Source organism: Cebidichthys violaceus, unplaced genomic scaffold (assembly GCF_023349555.1).
Source record: "Cebidichthys violaceus isolate CVI_PGR_0920_01 unplaced genomic scaffold, fCebVio1.0.p SCAF_15, whole genome shotgun sequence".
In the NCBI taxonomy this organism is placed as follows: Eukaryota; Metazoa; Chordata; class Actinopteri; order Perciformes; family Stichaeidae; genus Cebidichthys; species Cebidichthys violaceus.
The window spans coordinates 9,007,246-9,023,014 of record NW_027176318.1 but is presented as its reverse complement, the minus strand read 5'-3'; positions in this window follow the sequence as shown (position 1 = coordinate 9,023,014).

Genomic DNA, 15,769 nt, shown 5'->3' with positions numbered 1-15,769 from the left:
CCAGTCTGTTTCCTAATGCAGGCAAGACGCTGCCCCTTGTGATCAAATGACTCTCTTGATGTTTTCACAGAGGAGAAGGCAGCTCATGTATGAGGCAGTAATATGAGAGAACAATAAGTATCTGGAGAAAATCATTTGATTTGTTTATGTTTTTTCACAATAATGGGGAAAATATTTCTTTTTCTCTGCATTTCTTTCCACTAAGAGCAACCAGAGCACGTGATCATGTCCAAATCAGCCTCTGTCATCATTCAAAGTTTGCAGGGCTGAACTTGATGTTTGTAATTGAATGGCTCTCTGACATTTTCAACAAACCATAGAAGAAACTTGACCACCCAGCTGCACAGAACATATACAGTGTATCAAACAATTTCTCTGTAGAGGAAAACTATTTTGTTTACCGCCCGTGATGAGACCTGTTCTGCTGCTTTTTCCCTTAAAGCAAGTGACAAGATAGAATACAGACGACCATTAGGTCTTCCTTGTTGATGGTGGGGATTAAGGAATATTCCTCAGGGAATCTTTATCAAGCAGGATTATCAGATAAGGTATATCATTAACTAAGGATTACAATAGTATTTCTACCAGAATTATCATCAAGGGAATAAGTATCATATGAGATCGTAGACTGGTCTTTGACTACACAAAATGTATATTCTAGCTGCCATGCCAGCATTACTGCATTTTAAACCTTGTTTTTTTTTTAAAGTAAGTTAATACCATGATGAATCCTGATGACTTGTTCTCTCACTACTATGAGTTTGACATTTTCAAATTTTAGTGAAATCTCTCAGCAACAACCGGATGGATTATTGTTAAATTTACAGATGAGTTGTAATCACTATAGTGATTAGAATGAAGGGCAACTTCTGACTCAGGTCTGGTTTATAGCTGCTGCACCATAATTAATTAACTAATATATATGCAAACAAGCAAACAATTGTCAAATTTTATTGAAGATCTATAATGGTCCATTTTAATTAATAAATGTCACCGGGTAAACCTGACTCAGATCGGAACCTAGCAAAGGTCTAATAGCTCAAATCCAATAGTTACCTGGTTATTGTTCTCACAGGTTATCTTTGAGATGTGTTATTGTCCAAGCAATATTTGCAGAAAAGCCATGCACATGCAGCAGAAGCGGAGCCAGTGTCACAAAGCGAATATTATCTGAGCTTGATGAATTGCCTGGATCCGGTTGTATTAGATAAATAAACACAAGTAGAACCAGGACAATATGGCCGTGTTTATTTTGGAAAGGTGAGGTGGCCGATGATTTAACACATCACGGCGGAGATGAAAGCGAGGGGGAGGAAGACCAAGTGGTGAGCATGTGTGTTTTTTGATTTAATTTGTTTCATGGACTGACTTGCTCATGTAAATGTGGTGGCTATGTAATGACAATAAGATTTGACTACTCTGGCGGTCAGAAGGAAGACATGTGTATTTAGCAGAGAAGTGCGCCCATGTCAGAATGCTCCACTGCACCTGTCGAACCGCAGCTGCTGACGAGTCGGTTACCAACAGCTCTGGTGTTGGAAGACTAAATTATACATTCATGACATTATGCAGAGAGCATACTGCATAAAATATTTAATTTCGCACATGCTTCCCTACATTCTCACCCATGTATTTGATACTACAATTTCTAATACACATAAAAAACTTTATTTCCAATCTACACATCATCCCTGATTTACATATTGAGTGTTTTATTGGCAACAGAACATCCTTAGGCAACAAAGAGGAACATTTGTGATGCACGTCACCCGTAAGAGTTATTTAAAGCTTGCTTTCAGTAGAAAAGCCTTTTTTTGGTTTACAAAGTGTGAAACGGACAGGTTAACGTGACGCTGTACACAAAAGTGGCTGAGAACAGCAATATGCGGAGTGCTTTACCCATAGAGCTGTCAATCTTAAGTTCACAACAGCCTAAGTGGTGTTGGTGTGGGTGTGTATGGGTGTGTGTGGTCCTGGCAACATGTGGCACTGCGTTGGTGTTCCATTACTTATAAATGAGATTACTTCTTAAGAGTGGTGGTGTCCTTAGGGACTGTGCAGAAGGCCTGGCTGCTTTTTGTCCCCTGCTGAAAGGATGGTCAGCATGTTTGACTTTTTACACGTACCGTCACTGGATTATATTCAAGCAAAACATCACTTCCCCATCCATGACACCAAACGTGAACTGACAAAACTTTTCCTGATGCTTATGCTCGTTTCAGTCATTTTCCTGCCTGACAGTGACGAGCCAATCACACATTGTAAATCTCTCTGAACCAACACAGCAAAATTCAGTACAAATATGTTTGCATAGTAAATCTCTTTAGTCATACTGGGGATTAGATTCTTTCTAAGCATATAATTAAGAGCTCAAAGGCATGCTTTTCAGGCTTCACTGAGATTTGGAGTTTTGCCAGAGACACATTTCCTCAATTGAAAGGAAATAATGTATTATGATGCTTGTATGATGCTTATATTTCTCCACGTATTTCCTCAGAGCGATTAAACGTTCTGAATATTGGCGTTAATAACAATAGTACAGGGGTGAGATTATTATTCTGCAGACTATTTCCCACAATACTGAATGAATAATGAATGTCTGTGATTTGAATGTGATGCAGTAGTATCTCCCACATTGAGACATCAAAATCCATGTTATGATTTTGCTTTGTGTTCATTGTAAGTAAACACCATAATAATTAACTGCAGAATTTGAGGACATAAAGTGTCAGTATTATAATTTCCTCTGTGCAGATTTAATAAAATGTTGTACTCAGCGTAAAGCAGCACTTTTACTGTTATTATTTTTGCTCACCACAAAGTTATGAAATGTTTATAAGACCCCTAAGACCACCCATGTGTGGGGGCCTGGAGGAGACAAGGTAAATAAAAAAAGAAGATGAAAAAGTATACATACAGTACATAAAATATTAAATCAACTTGTACAATAAAGGTACAATAAAGTAAATATTGATCTGATTGAATTTTTTAATTTCTGTATTACCACATTCACTTATTTCCTACTTTATTATTTCCTTTTCTATTTTGTACGTAGGTCTAAATCTATGTTATCTTTATTTGAAATATATATTTATGAATTTTATTTTTTTCCACTTCTCATTTGGGCCTCCATAGACAGGGGAAATATGTGGAAAAATGAAAAGCATTAAAACAACAATGAAAGATTTAGCAATGGTTTGTGGGCTTGACAACAATCAAGCACTTGTGTCAAGCTGTTTTGTAAAAAGTTTAACTGTTTGCCTTCAAACTTTGATTCTTATAAGCAAACCATGGGTTGTCCCAACGTCCCACTTTATGAAAAATGAAGAGTGTCTCAGAAGTGGTATTCGGACAAGTTCTCTCTGTTGCTGCTTTGATTTATGGTTTAAACGGGTATTTCTGAACCTAACTCTTTGAAATGTTTCCCTTGTGGGCCAAAAGTTTTGAGAGCAATGCTGAAGAACAAGAACAATGTTCAAATTATTTGTGCGCGAGAGGCTGATCGGTCAGAGCTGTATTGGACATGAGAACTAGCAGATAGATAGATGATGGTCCCTTCTTTCAGGAGACTAACAAGTGTAGTATCTTTTATATCACTTGGTCTCTGTCTTCTTTCCTCTCTATTCTTTGTTTTCTATCACTACGAAGCCCCAGCTGGTCCGAGCTAAGCTGAGGTGAGCTCAACTGCATTGTCTTGAGACTACCGTGAGCATTATGACTGCTGGAACCCTCTGAGGTCTAAATCCTTGATCCTGGTGCCTGTGATTATCCGTGTGGATTCACACAGGTCAAACTGGAAAAACAATCATGAGCTACGCAGGCTGCTGCTGCTTGTCAGGTCAGAGACAGCATCATTGCTTTCCCATCCCAGCTACACCATCTGCTCAATTTGTAAGACAATGCCCTCACACTCTAGTTATTATCCTTCGCCAGGAGATAATGACATTGGTTGATGTGCGTGCGTGAGTGCGCTAGTGTTTGTGCATCTCTGTGTCTGTCTACGGCTAATCTCACATACTGCTGCACCAAACTGTATAGTATATTTGGTGCTCATGTATGGCTGTATGTTCAAGGACCACTTGTGGTTGAAGTGACTAACACTTTCTCGTAACACCTTTTTTTTGCCTCTTTGATAGCCTACTGCCAATTACTGACTGTTGATCGCTAACTCCTCATTCATTAACCAGTCCCCTGACGTACCTGGAGGACCACTTCCCCTGAGTCGACTTTTAATCCTCCATCTGTCATGTTGCTCTGTTCCTATCATTAACAGTGAATTTACACTTCAACGGCGGACTTGAGGAGCCCTCTCGTCCATAGCAGCTTATAGTGTCAGCAACAAACAGTAAGCTTCATTTTTTAGATAACCACCATTACAAGCAAACTATATGTTCAGGAGTACAACTGTCCTTATTAAACACCCTGCATGGGCTGCACCAGCTACTCTTAAATTCTTAAAGTGTATGTAAGTAGTTACTAGCTAGTATCAAACTCAATCAATAAATCCTAAGACATAGTGAAGACTTAAGTAATGTCTAAATCAGTCGCTATCATTTGCCAAAAAAAAAAGGCACCTGTTGGCATGGCCTCATTCCTTTTGTCCTGTCTCCGTGGTGGCTTGTAGTGTTTTTGGGGTTACAGGTATGTATTTAATGTGATGAGGTAGCATGCCAACCCTTATGAAATACAGCCGCTTTTATTAACTCTGGACTGACATGTTGTTTTTAGAAACTACATCATTGTCCTGCCGTCTGAGAGACTGCACATGTTAGTAAAAGGTGGTAAATAGTGAAAACCTAAATTTGTATTATTTTGCAGCATGGTGAGCCCTGTTAATCTCAGCTTTTCATTTGTAGGTTCACCTGCTGCGGTTTTGCCTCTGTTTTGCCTCTGTCGCTTGCCTGTTTTGCCTGTTTTGATTAATTTACATTGTACAACCAACTGGGTTTGTTTGATTGATTATTTTTGGGTATTAGTTCACTTATTCCTTAGGTGAAGTAGATTACCATTGTTGGGAGGCTAGGCACCCGTGGTGAGGTCCCTACACATTATGCATGCATGTACAAACACTGGTCTACGAGTGAATACAGCATGTCTGTCGTGAGGATTGCTGTGTTGCACTTGAGGTGAGCACCCCTGGCCACTGCTCACTGTAGTCTGCTTCCCCACCAATGGCCTCTACTTAAATCCCACCATTTTGCTCAGTTTATGTTGGATAGGACATTTTAGGATATTAGAGTATAATGTAGTTTTAGAGTTTTCAGTAATGACTTTTTAGCATAATATGTAGTAAAGAATTATTTAAGATCCCTGATTGGTTCCAGTAATTTTCATTTGTCCAAATTTCATTTGTCCCCTGCAGCTCCCGTCCCTGCAAATTTGATTATTTTCTTTGATTATGTAAATAAAACCTTTGGTTCATTTATTACAAAACACATCTCTGTCTAATTTCAGTAACGAATCTGTGTGCCTTAACAATTCTAAAAAAACAATATCTTAAGGTTGATAAGCTTATATTTCCTGGGGTGTAATTACCCAGGTGGTCTTATCTGACTGGCTCATTGATAGACCTGTGGCATTTTACAGCAGACTAATAAATTATTCTTATTATACTACCATAAGCCTATGCGCTGAGTCTACTTGCTGTCCTGTAACTGGGTGTCCATGCTGTGCAGTGGTCAGTAGTCTACTGTAATGAGTATGTGAGCTAAAATCTAAATTCTAAAATCCACTACCGGTCCACCAGTTTTTCCCCAAATAACTTCATATACTGTATATTTAAGCTTTAAAAAAAAAAAAAAAAGAGAGCTTGATTCTTCCATACCCAGCTATCAATGGCGTACTGTATCCGCCACTGTTTGAGAGTGAGAGGAAACTATGATATGGAAACGTAGTGTGAAGAAGAACAGGTGTAACACTTATTTACTAGTTTGATTTACTAGTACAAGGTAAAGTTTATGTGGTCACATTAAGACTGAGCAATGTCAATAGTTCAAGGTAAGCCGATCATGAGTCATGGTTAGTTCCACTTGCTAGGTCCAGACAAAGCTTATTAACCCCGACACTGAGGGGATTTGACTGGGTAAACTCAGCCACAGGCAGAGTTGACCACCAGGGCAATGTGTCACTCTGCGGTTGAAAGCGGTTTACCTATAATTGTAATGCGTGAGCACTCATTTGTTTTTGCACACAGCTGGAAATTGCAGGGGCAGCTAATCTATAAGTGATAAGCTGATTCCTGATTTTTTTTTTTTTTTTTTAAAGCAAGTGAGAGTTCGTGTGCTCATCACAAGTGAGAACGGAATACAGGAAGAGACGGAGCAAGAGATTAGGTTGGAAGGTTGATCGGTTGGAAAAAAAAGGACAGATAGGAGATAGAGACGAGAGTCAAGCTCTCACCACTCCAGGATGCCCTGTTTTCTTGCCCTTAATTGAGGATGCATGAGCTTTAGTGGACTGACAGGCATTGCGGATAATGAACTGTCTCCACTCCACTGCAACCATTGTTATGAAGGTCAAGACAGCCTGCTTCATGGGCCGATACCTTCCAAACTGTGGTAATGAGTGGTGGTTGCCTTCCCCGTCTCACTTCACTGAACTGCTCTCAGCAGTAAACGGTCTTGTATCATCACACACGGCTCTTCATATACAACAGCGTGCTGTATGGAAAAAAAGCTTCCTTAACTTTTTTTGTTAAATCAGAGGTAATTACAGATCTTTACAGTACTTTATTTACTAAAGCTAGCGGTGTAGATGTGGGAAAGGCAAATAGAATCGTTCACACAGCAAGGTGTGCGTCAGTAAGAGTCGGTGTGAAAATGAGCTGCAACATTTAGCTAATGAGCATGACACCACCTTGTGGAGACAACACAGACTTCTGACTGGAACGCACATGCTAAGGGACTTAGACAGACCATTCAGGAACATCACACTGTGCTCAGAGAGGCAGGCTGCTACTAAATTATAAAGTGGGGAGGAAATGCTTATCTGACGAACCCCCCCATAGAATCCAATCAGGACTGATGAATTTCAAATTGATGGCAAATCTTTGTGAGCGCAGGCACTTACTCTGGTGATGAGGGCCACTGAAAGATGAGAAATGAGAGGAAGAAGAGATAAAGGGAAAGATAGTGAGGTGGAGATGACGAGGTGCGGGCAGCTCAGCGGAGGGGGAGGAGAGGAGGGAGGAGACACTGGTAGATTTATGGGCTCTTGTTTAGAGCATACTGCTGAAACAGACTCATAAATGTTTTTGATGGTCTACAAATAAATAACTCCCAGCATGTCTGCTCAGCACACGATAAATAATCCTCAAAAAGTTTAATCATCCTCTATCCCTTTTCGATTTATTTGGAGTATATTTATGTGAGCTCACATATACTGTAAAGTACATGCAGTACAGGACAGTACAGCCAAGCCAGAGGCTTACACTATCATTCCATCTTACACCATGTGTCACCTTCAAATCTGTGAGATTTTAGTGAAGGTGTACATTAAATGTTGTGCCAGCAAGATTGGGAGAAACCAGCACTGGAAAAGTATTTTGTCACTGCATTTGGTACTCTATTGGCTGTCTCCTCTGTGCAGTAATTTCAGTGTATTTGCTGAGAGACGTGTTCACCCCCTGAACCTCCTCCTCTTCCACAGAAAACAGCTTCCCACATGCTCGGGTCATGAGAATTCACTGTAAAGGTGCCTCTTCTGTACTCATTATAACACACTGGGCTCAGTGTGTTTCCATGCACCAATGCATCACTTCTCCATACACGTGTACACTGCAATGCATGTGCAGTATGTGCTGCAAGTGCATGCTCTCATAAGATGCATTTATGAGTAGGTTGCCAGCGATGCATGTGTTGGTGCGACGCCTGCGATTGACCAGTGTGTGGGACTGAATTTTTGTGTTTGTTTGTGTGTGTGTGTGTGTGTGTGTGTGTGTGTGTTTGTTTGCATTTGTGTGTGAGCTCATGTGTGTTGGCGGAGGTTTCCCTGGAGAAGCCGAGCACCAGAGCTGACCTTGCAGTAAAAAAAAGACAATAATTTATTCATTGGCATTGCACAAATTTTGCTCTATCTTCTATTAGGTGTTCAGCTGTTATCTCAGCTGTTTTAAAGCATCTCTTCCTGCACTCTGCAGATTATTCATTCCTGCTAACACTGTGTTAAGTTTTGGACACCGAGATTGAGATCCTAAATTGTGATCTAATGGGCATTCAGTAGCTTCTCCTTCATAGTTTGGAATCAGTTGTATACCTCCACCAATTTTAAAGGTCCACAATTACCAACCGCGCTGCAATGTGTATTTTTAAACCCTGAAGCTTAACCTGGCTATAAAAATGTCTCTTATCGGACAGGGTCCAGCTGGCATTGTCAAACAGATGGCTTTATACCCTCTAGGGTTTTCATTCAGAATAAATTAGTTCAATAAAATACCAAGAGGGCTCTTAGAGAGCAGACAATTAAACACCTTGAACAGAACCCAGTCAAGCTGTATTTCAAATGACTGAAAGCGTATACTGATGAATGCAGTCATTAAAAAAGACAGCGTTCAATACTGTTCCAACAATGCAGAGAAAACACACGATCAACCTTAAAGCAAAATGGGCCAGAGTTGAGATCGGTTCAGAATCCCCTGTTTTAATGTGTATTTGTGATCAAGCTGTAAAAAGAGTTTGTTTCCCATCACTGAAGGGAAAAGTGGTGATGCTTACTTTTGATTTCAATGAATGATATTGTGACGTGTTGAAAGGTCACAATTTGTGCATGATTGAAAGATATGCCTTCTGTATTCTTGACATAATAGTCACTGTGCTGTATAAACACAATTCGGTAGAGTAATGGCACCCATCTATCGGCACAGCATGGAGGATGATGGCATTTAAATTGCTTTGTCAAATTAAACAGCTACAGTTTTTTTAAGCTTAATTTAAAGATACTATAAAGCTTGATTAACGTCACACAAATTCTACTTTATTAATGGCTTTTATAATCAGTGAAGAAAAACAATACATTTTCCGGATGAATTGTCAAGCGGATCGCTCGCGAGAGTTCATACCGGAAACCACGTCCAAGCCGCCATCCAGCCACACTTGATGGTGGCACGGCTATCTCACACTGCTGCCAGTAAGGATAACAATGAAACATTCATTGAATCCTACTCAACATAATTAAACTGTATTAACTTAATTACATCTGCCTTTGTTAGGTAATCAAATGGATACAGTTCTGCAGCAGCTAACCTTTCCCTCAGGTGTGAGTTACTGAGCCCCCGTGGGATAATGTTACCACCGCTGCCAAGGGCCTGTCTGACATTTCTTTAGAGGGCTTCATTCCCTTTCTGATTATCTGCCAAGTCTGGAAGGGCTTTTCTGCCACATGAGCTACTGAAGCAAGACTCTGTCTGAGCCCTCCGAAAACCAGAAAAGGTTTTCTTAGAACAATGACATCAACTCCCTTGTGAAAGTACGCCTGCGCCCGATCCCTTCACAGGAAGGTTAATGTGGGTACAATGATCCAAGAAGTGCCACCTGTCCTTAGGGGTTCTCTTTTATGGTGACAGCAATAACTCATTTTGATACTTCTCATCACGACTCCACTTTTGGACAAGGTCTTGGACCGGTGTGCTGGGTAGAGGGCATGTTGAGCTGAACAGGGTTGCCAGTGATGGATGAGGGAAAGGAAGTGTTAATCTTAGACGGGATTCGTTCAGCCTGCCTCATCACTTTGGTATTTGGAAGTGTGAGATTTTTGAATGTAGTAAAAGTCAATCAGGGCACTGTTTCCCTAAATCCTCTTAAGACTAAGATAATTTTAACAAATACACTGAATGAGAATCATGTTGGTGTTATCTAGAGGGGCCACTGCATATAAAAAGGTGTGACTTACCTTGATTGTGTTGAAAATGTTTGGTTTACCCAAACAGCATCTGGCCTTTCTCCCCAGTCAAAGAAAATAAAGTAAGAAAGACAGCACTTAAATGGCCTGTCTCAGATTTACAAAGGCAGGGAAAACGTTATTGACTTGTCCTAATGCTTAAGTGTATTGAAGTACCAATCAATTAAGTACTGTCTGTAAAACTCATGACATGTCCCACACAAGCAGACGAAAAGATGACAACACATATACTGGCATTATGTACTCGAAAGGCAAGAGAAGCATATTGGCATTGTGTTTTAACAGACGTAAGCTGTCAGGTACTGATTGCTGCTACTGTCCGTTCCACCAGTGTCGTCCATAAATAACGTGTGTGTGTGTGTGTGTGGGGGGGAGAGATACTAGGCACCATGTTTTAGCAGATTGAATCTGTAAGCATCTTTGTGTGTTTGTATGTATCTTGTGTAAGGAGTCAGAGAAAGAAAGAGGGTGCAGAGAAAAAAATCCACAAGAGGACAGGCACAATTCGTCTGTTTCACAGAAGCAAGCAAAGCCTGGCTTTTTGGAGAAAGGGTACAAAGAGTACAAAAACATGAAGAGGAAGCCGTTGTTGAATAGATAGAGAAGTGGCTTTTAAATCTCCATCTCGGGCAAGTGACGTTTTTTTGTTTTGTTTATTATAGAAAGACCGGAATACTGTCTGGCCCCACAGTTGTGGTGGCACAGTTTCAATAAAAACATTTATACAGAATTATATAATGACTGATTTTAAAACTAGATTTTGATTGTACTAAAGATCAGGGAATAAATCCACCTTGAGGCTCCCATCGTGTCAGTTGATAATATGCTTTAGTGGTGCACATCCCCACACAGATTGTAAATGACTCTGGCTCAAACCAGTTGACATGCAGTACATCTGACGCTTGGTAATCCAGACTCGGTCCCCGGTCCCAAATGTTGAATTGATCAATCACTGTGGGACACATTTAGGGGATCAGCCACTGTCAAGGACAGAAATCAAGACCAGCGCGGTGACCTCTTTTATAGACTGGATTAAATTAGAAGTCGCTTCCAGAGAGCTGTACCATCGAGAGCCTTGACATCTCCAGCAGTTAGCATTATCTTTAAAGTCCAATATGTGTAACCTTGACAAGCCAGATGAAATTATATCATATCACCACTGGACACTGATCGTGATTGAACATATCAATTGTGTACATTGGATTGCTGCACGTCTAGTGACTTGACAAATTGGTTAATGCAAATATCCAAGGTCATCCCTCGTTCACGCACACACACACACACAGAGTCCAGTTAGCTGAGGGGATTGGATGTCAGTGCAATGCCATCTGCCATACTCTATAGAACTGTCACGGTGGTGACTATGGGCAGCAGAGTACGGAGGAATCAGAGTCAGACAGTCCATGCAGGCAGAGAAAGTTCAATGATTTATTGGGACAAAGCTAACAGAATGGGAAGGCAGGCCGGGGCCAACACCAGGAAGAGAGTCCAAAAAAGGCTCACAAATCCAATGAGGATCAGACAAGCAGGCAGGCAGACAAATGATGAACAGGCAACAGGTCAAAATCCAGGGCTGTATTCAAAACCGCCAAGTATACATACCTCCGATCAACGCGGTACGGAGCTAGTATGCGGTATGAAACTGTTAAATCAATCTATGTTGCCGTACGCTAGGCCAGGCTTAATCTTTAAACAAGCTCTTCAAGCACTGGACAAAAAAATAACTCATACCACTATTGCAATATTATTACAAACTCAACTAATTGAGCTTTGACATTTTTGTGTTTATGATCAATTTTATATATTGCAGTTACTTTATGGTTTAGCTCCCCTTAAATAATTAATCTGAGGTCATGATGAAATATGACAGACAAGCTCACTGCTGAATGCTACCCCTACAAATGTTAGAGAGTGTATTGGTTTTAGTCTGTTTAAAACCAATGTGGGGTCAAAAGGGTCATGTTGTTTTAACGACTGTCTCTCTGCTCTGTCAGAGTCTGCTCTTTCCCTCGTCACTGCCTGCTGCTCTGTAGCCGGTCTGTGAGTGTGACTGGCCGGCTGCCAAGCGAGCTACGCCTGCAGGAGCTTGTGGAGCTTTTTAATTCCAAAAAGGCAGATAACCACCGGTTCCTGGGAATTTTATAAGGGACGTTTGTGTTGTGAAATTTAAACATCCATCAACAGGGAAATAAAAGCGTTTTTTTTTTCGAGAATACCAGTCTTCTGAGAGCTCCAGCCACAGAACACCATGGCAGCAATCTACTGCTCTGGCCAGCTCACAGTGGGGTCTGTAAGTGTCACTGGCTCTTATCAATTTGCCATGTATTCTTGTAAAACAGCATCCAAAAATGAAAAAAAAAAATTGCCATTTTTAGATATTGTTGTTGTAACCATAGACTCGGTTAGTCGTTTCAATGCTTTGCATATTTTGAAACAGTAGGCGAGGAAGGTAGGAGACTGATCCAATTCTGGAGATTTTTTCTGAATCAGTACGACATCAGATTCATTTTAGCCGAATCAGTAAATACTGCAAGTGTAGTATGCAGTTTAAGGACTTTTTTCTATCTTTATTCAAGAGTGCAAGCATATAGTTGGAGCAGAGGCAGAGCAAATCCAAGCACGAGCAAGGGCTATTTGTGTGCGAGGACAGGGTTTTGAAGGAAAACATTCCAAATCCCTGAACGTGAAATCAGTGAAGTCATGCTTTTAAATTGAAAGGCCACACAAAGTACATGATGGTTTCATACAGATAAATCCCCCCAGAAAAAGAACAGATCAAAAGCTAAAGGCTGGAGCAAGTGAATGAGGAAGTCCGGTGAACATTTTTGAGGACATCTGGTGGGCAGGTAGGGAACTGCAACTAAAAGTCTCTGAGAAATTGGGAAGTGGCTGAAAAGGAGGGACAAAGGAACAAACGTGACAAATCCTCAACGAGACAAAAGACCCACGGCTGCGGGTGAACAACTGCCTAAACATGGAACAAGATGCTCCAGTATGACCTTGACACAGACAATGTATGTCCGCACACGCTAACAGTTATCTCTATTTGAAAACATTTGTCACTTATTGGTCTGTTCACAGCAGGACACAGAAAATTAATGAATGATGAATGAAGGTTCGAAAAAAAGATTAAAAGATAAAATTTTAATGGTAGGGCCCTTGAGTCCATTAACTTTTCTCTTTGACATTAATAACCTTAGTCCCAAAATGGACACACAAGAAATACAATTTTGTTATCGGCCAGCAAATCATTTAACACTGCCCAAAAAGGCCAAGTAATTGAACTTGCAACACATTTGCCTTTAAGTACGGTATAAATATAGCAAGGGGGCATAATACCAAGTGCCTACATGCGGCTAGTATCTTAAGAAACATCTGCATCATTGCTTGTATACGTTGGAATAACCTCATTATTATTAAGATTGTGGCAAAGGCTCATCAGAGTTTTGGACTTTGGATTTTGTCTATGCAGTTCTGCCAGTTTTACAGATGAGACAAGATACAAACACACAGTCAGCACTTTGTTGCAATTTAAATAGACCTCCCTCTTTCTACTTTTCCATTTGTGAGAGAAGGAAAGATTTTTGCCGTCACAATATCCCTCCCAGGAGCGGGTAAGTTTTGGCTCCCTGTCCAAATGATTAATCTTTCACATTATTTCGCAGAGGGACTCATAACACTCCACCACTACCTGTGGACCCAATTACACAACTGACAACAGTATCAATGCAACACTCTGACTTATGGCAGCATGAAGGAGGCAACCGTTGTGCTACATCAGCACAAGTGATTTACAGAAATGATCTGCATAAATTAACAGGAAGGAATTTGGTAATGTTAGCTTCTCCTGTTAAAGATGCAAAACAGAGAGAATAGTAATGATGTGTCCACAGGGCCTATAATATAAAAAACTCACTCTTTTTTTCTGTGCTGCAATAAAATGTAAAGTAAGAGCATATACTGTACGTGCAATGGGTTGACAAATGTATTGTCTAAAATCCTTTTACTGTAATACCACAGGTAGGGTGTTGGAAAAGACAGACCATGAAAATGGCACTGGTCAGATTCAGACTGCACATACTAAATGGTCCAGCCCAGGCCCAGCTAATATGCCAGCTACACCACGAGTGACTTCATTGCTATTCATACTACGTTCTCTCCTCCCTGTCTTTCATTTCAGTGTACACCACACAGTGATCACTGGGACACGCTAGAGGTGCCACACCTGGTCTGATTACATAAATGCTTACTCTCATAGGGCAGCTCTTGACAGTAGCATGCTGGTCAAATTGCCAACCTGAGTGTTTTCACAGCAATTAGACCGAGTACATTATTTTCACATTATCATACTGCCACAAGCACTTTGGGTTAAGGTGCAGCACTGAGCGTCTTGTCTACACTGCAAGGCAGCATCATTCACACTGATGAATGCTGATGAGCATGGCGCAAGCTCTTCAAATTTGAAGGTTACGCTGAAGTTGTGCTGCGATGGATGGGGCAGTCTGTGTTTGGTAAACTGATGCTGGGGTGCAGACTAAAGCATCTGTGTGTTTCCCTCTGTCTGCCTCGAGCAGTGCTAGACGGCATGACTGCCTGAGCAATTGACCAGAAGAGATCCCAATAAAAATATAAGAGCAAAACAACATTCAATTGGTGATCCATGGCCCTGTATGTATTATGCAAACATAACCAGCAGGACGGAGGGGTAATCAATCATGTTTGTTTGTCTCCGGCAGATCGCTGCGGCCAGAGCGCCATGGACTACACTGCACATTAAGAAAACAGGGAATTTTTTTTTTAAGATTGTTTTTAAGGCTTTGTTGCCTCTTTTGATTGATAGCAGGAGGCAGCGACAATATAGAGAGGACCGTGACATATTGCAAAGGTCCTTGAGTGGATTTGAACCAGGATTGAGTAGATGCATGGTTACATTGCACAGGCCGATAAGCCCCTTGGCCATGCAACATACTATAGTCACATTCTGCACAAACAAATACCAAAGTATGTTCATTGTGTTCTATTTTTGACACGTGTTGTTGTTGTTGGCAGCTCCGGAGGTGAACAGGTGTGTTTTGCGGGATGAATGAAGAGATGACATAGATTAATGACCCGGGTCTATGGCAGACCATTACATTAAGGCCACTGCTGCCCACTGTGGGTGGGAGGTTGTGCGGACCTTGACATGGCCAGCAGCTAAAAATAGCCAAAGAGAATAAACAGGCTGTTGCTACGACACGTTTCCTCCCACTTATTGACAAAAACAGACAAAGGCCGCACAGACAATGCCGTACACTCACATTTGTACATACTGTACTGAGCCACGGCACACTCACAAAGTCTTCAAGCTCACAGTTGGTGGCCTCACATCGAGCCAAGTCATGAGCTTTCCCCAACGTTGAATTTCACAGAATAATAAATGACACCTTTGAAAATGATGTTATAAAATACCATGCACTGGTTGCAGGCAGCAGAGAAATAGAGTGGCAGAGAATGCATGCTTGCATTTTTGAACCTTGCCCACCCATGTCCTTTTTTTCTTTTCTTTATAAATATTCAAATATATTGCCACTTTCTATCAATAGAAAGGTGTCCCGCATTGATTGAATGCTTATTATTGTATTTTAAATGAACGTGACATTTGCCCTCCCTTTCCTGCAGACAAGCTTACAGTAAATCACAGCCACATTTCTCTCTCTCTCTCTCTCTCTCTCTCTCTCTCTCTCTCTCCACCTCTTTCACCACACACAAAGCCATTTTACATGAAAGGCAGCGCGGTTTGCTAGCTTAAATCTGCTCAGCCTTTTATAAAGAAAAACCCATTTCACTAATGAAGGCGTTATGAACAGATGATGGTGTGTCTCTCTTATGTGCTGAC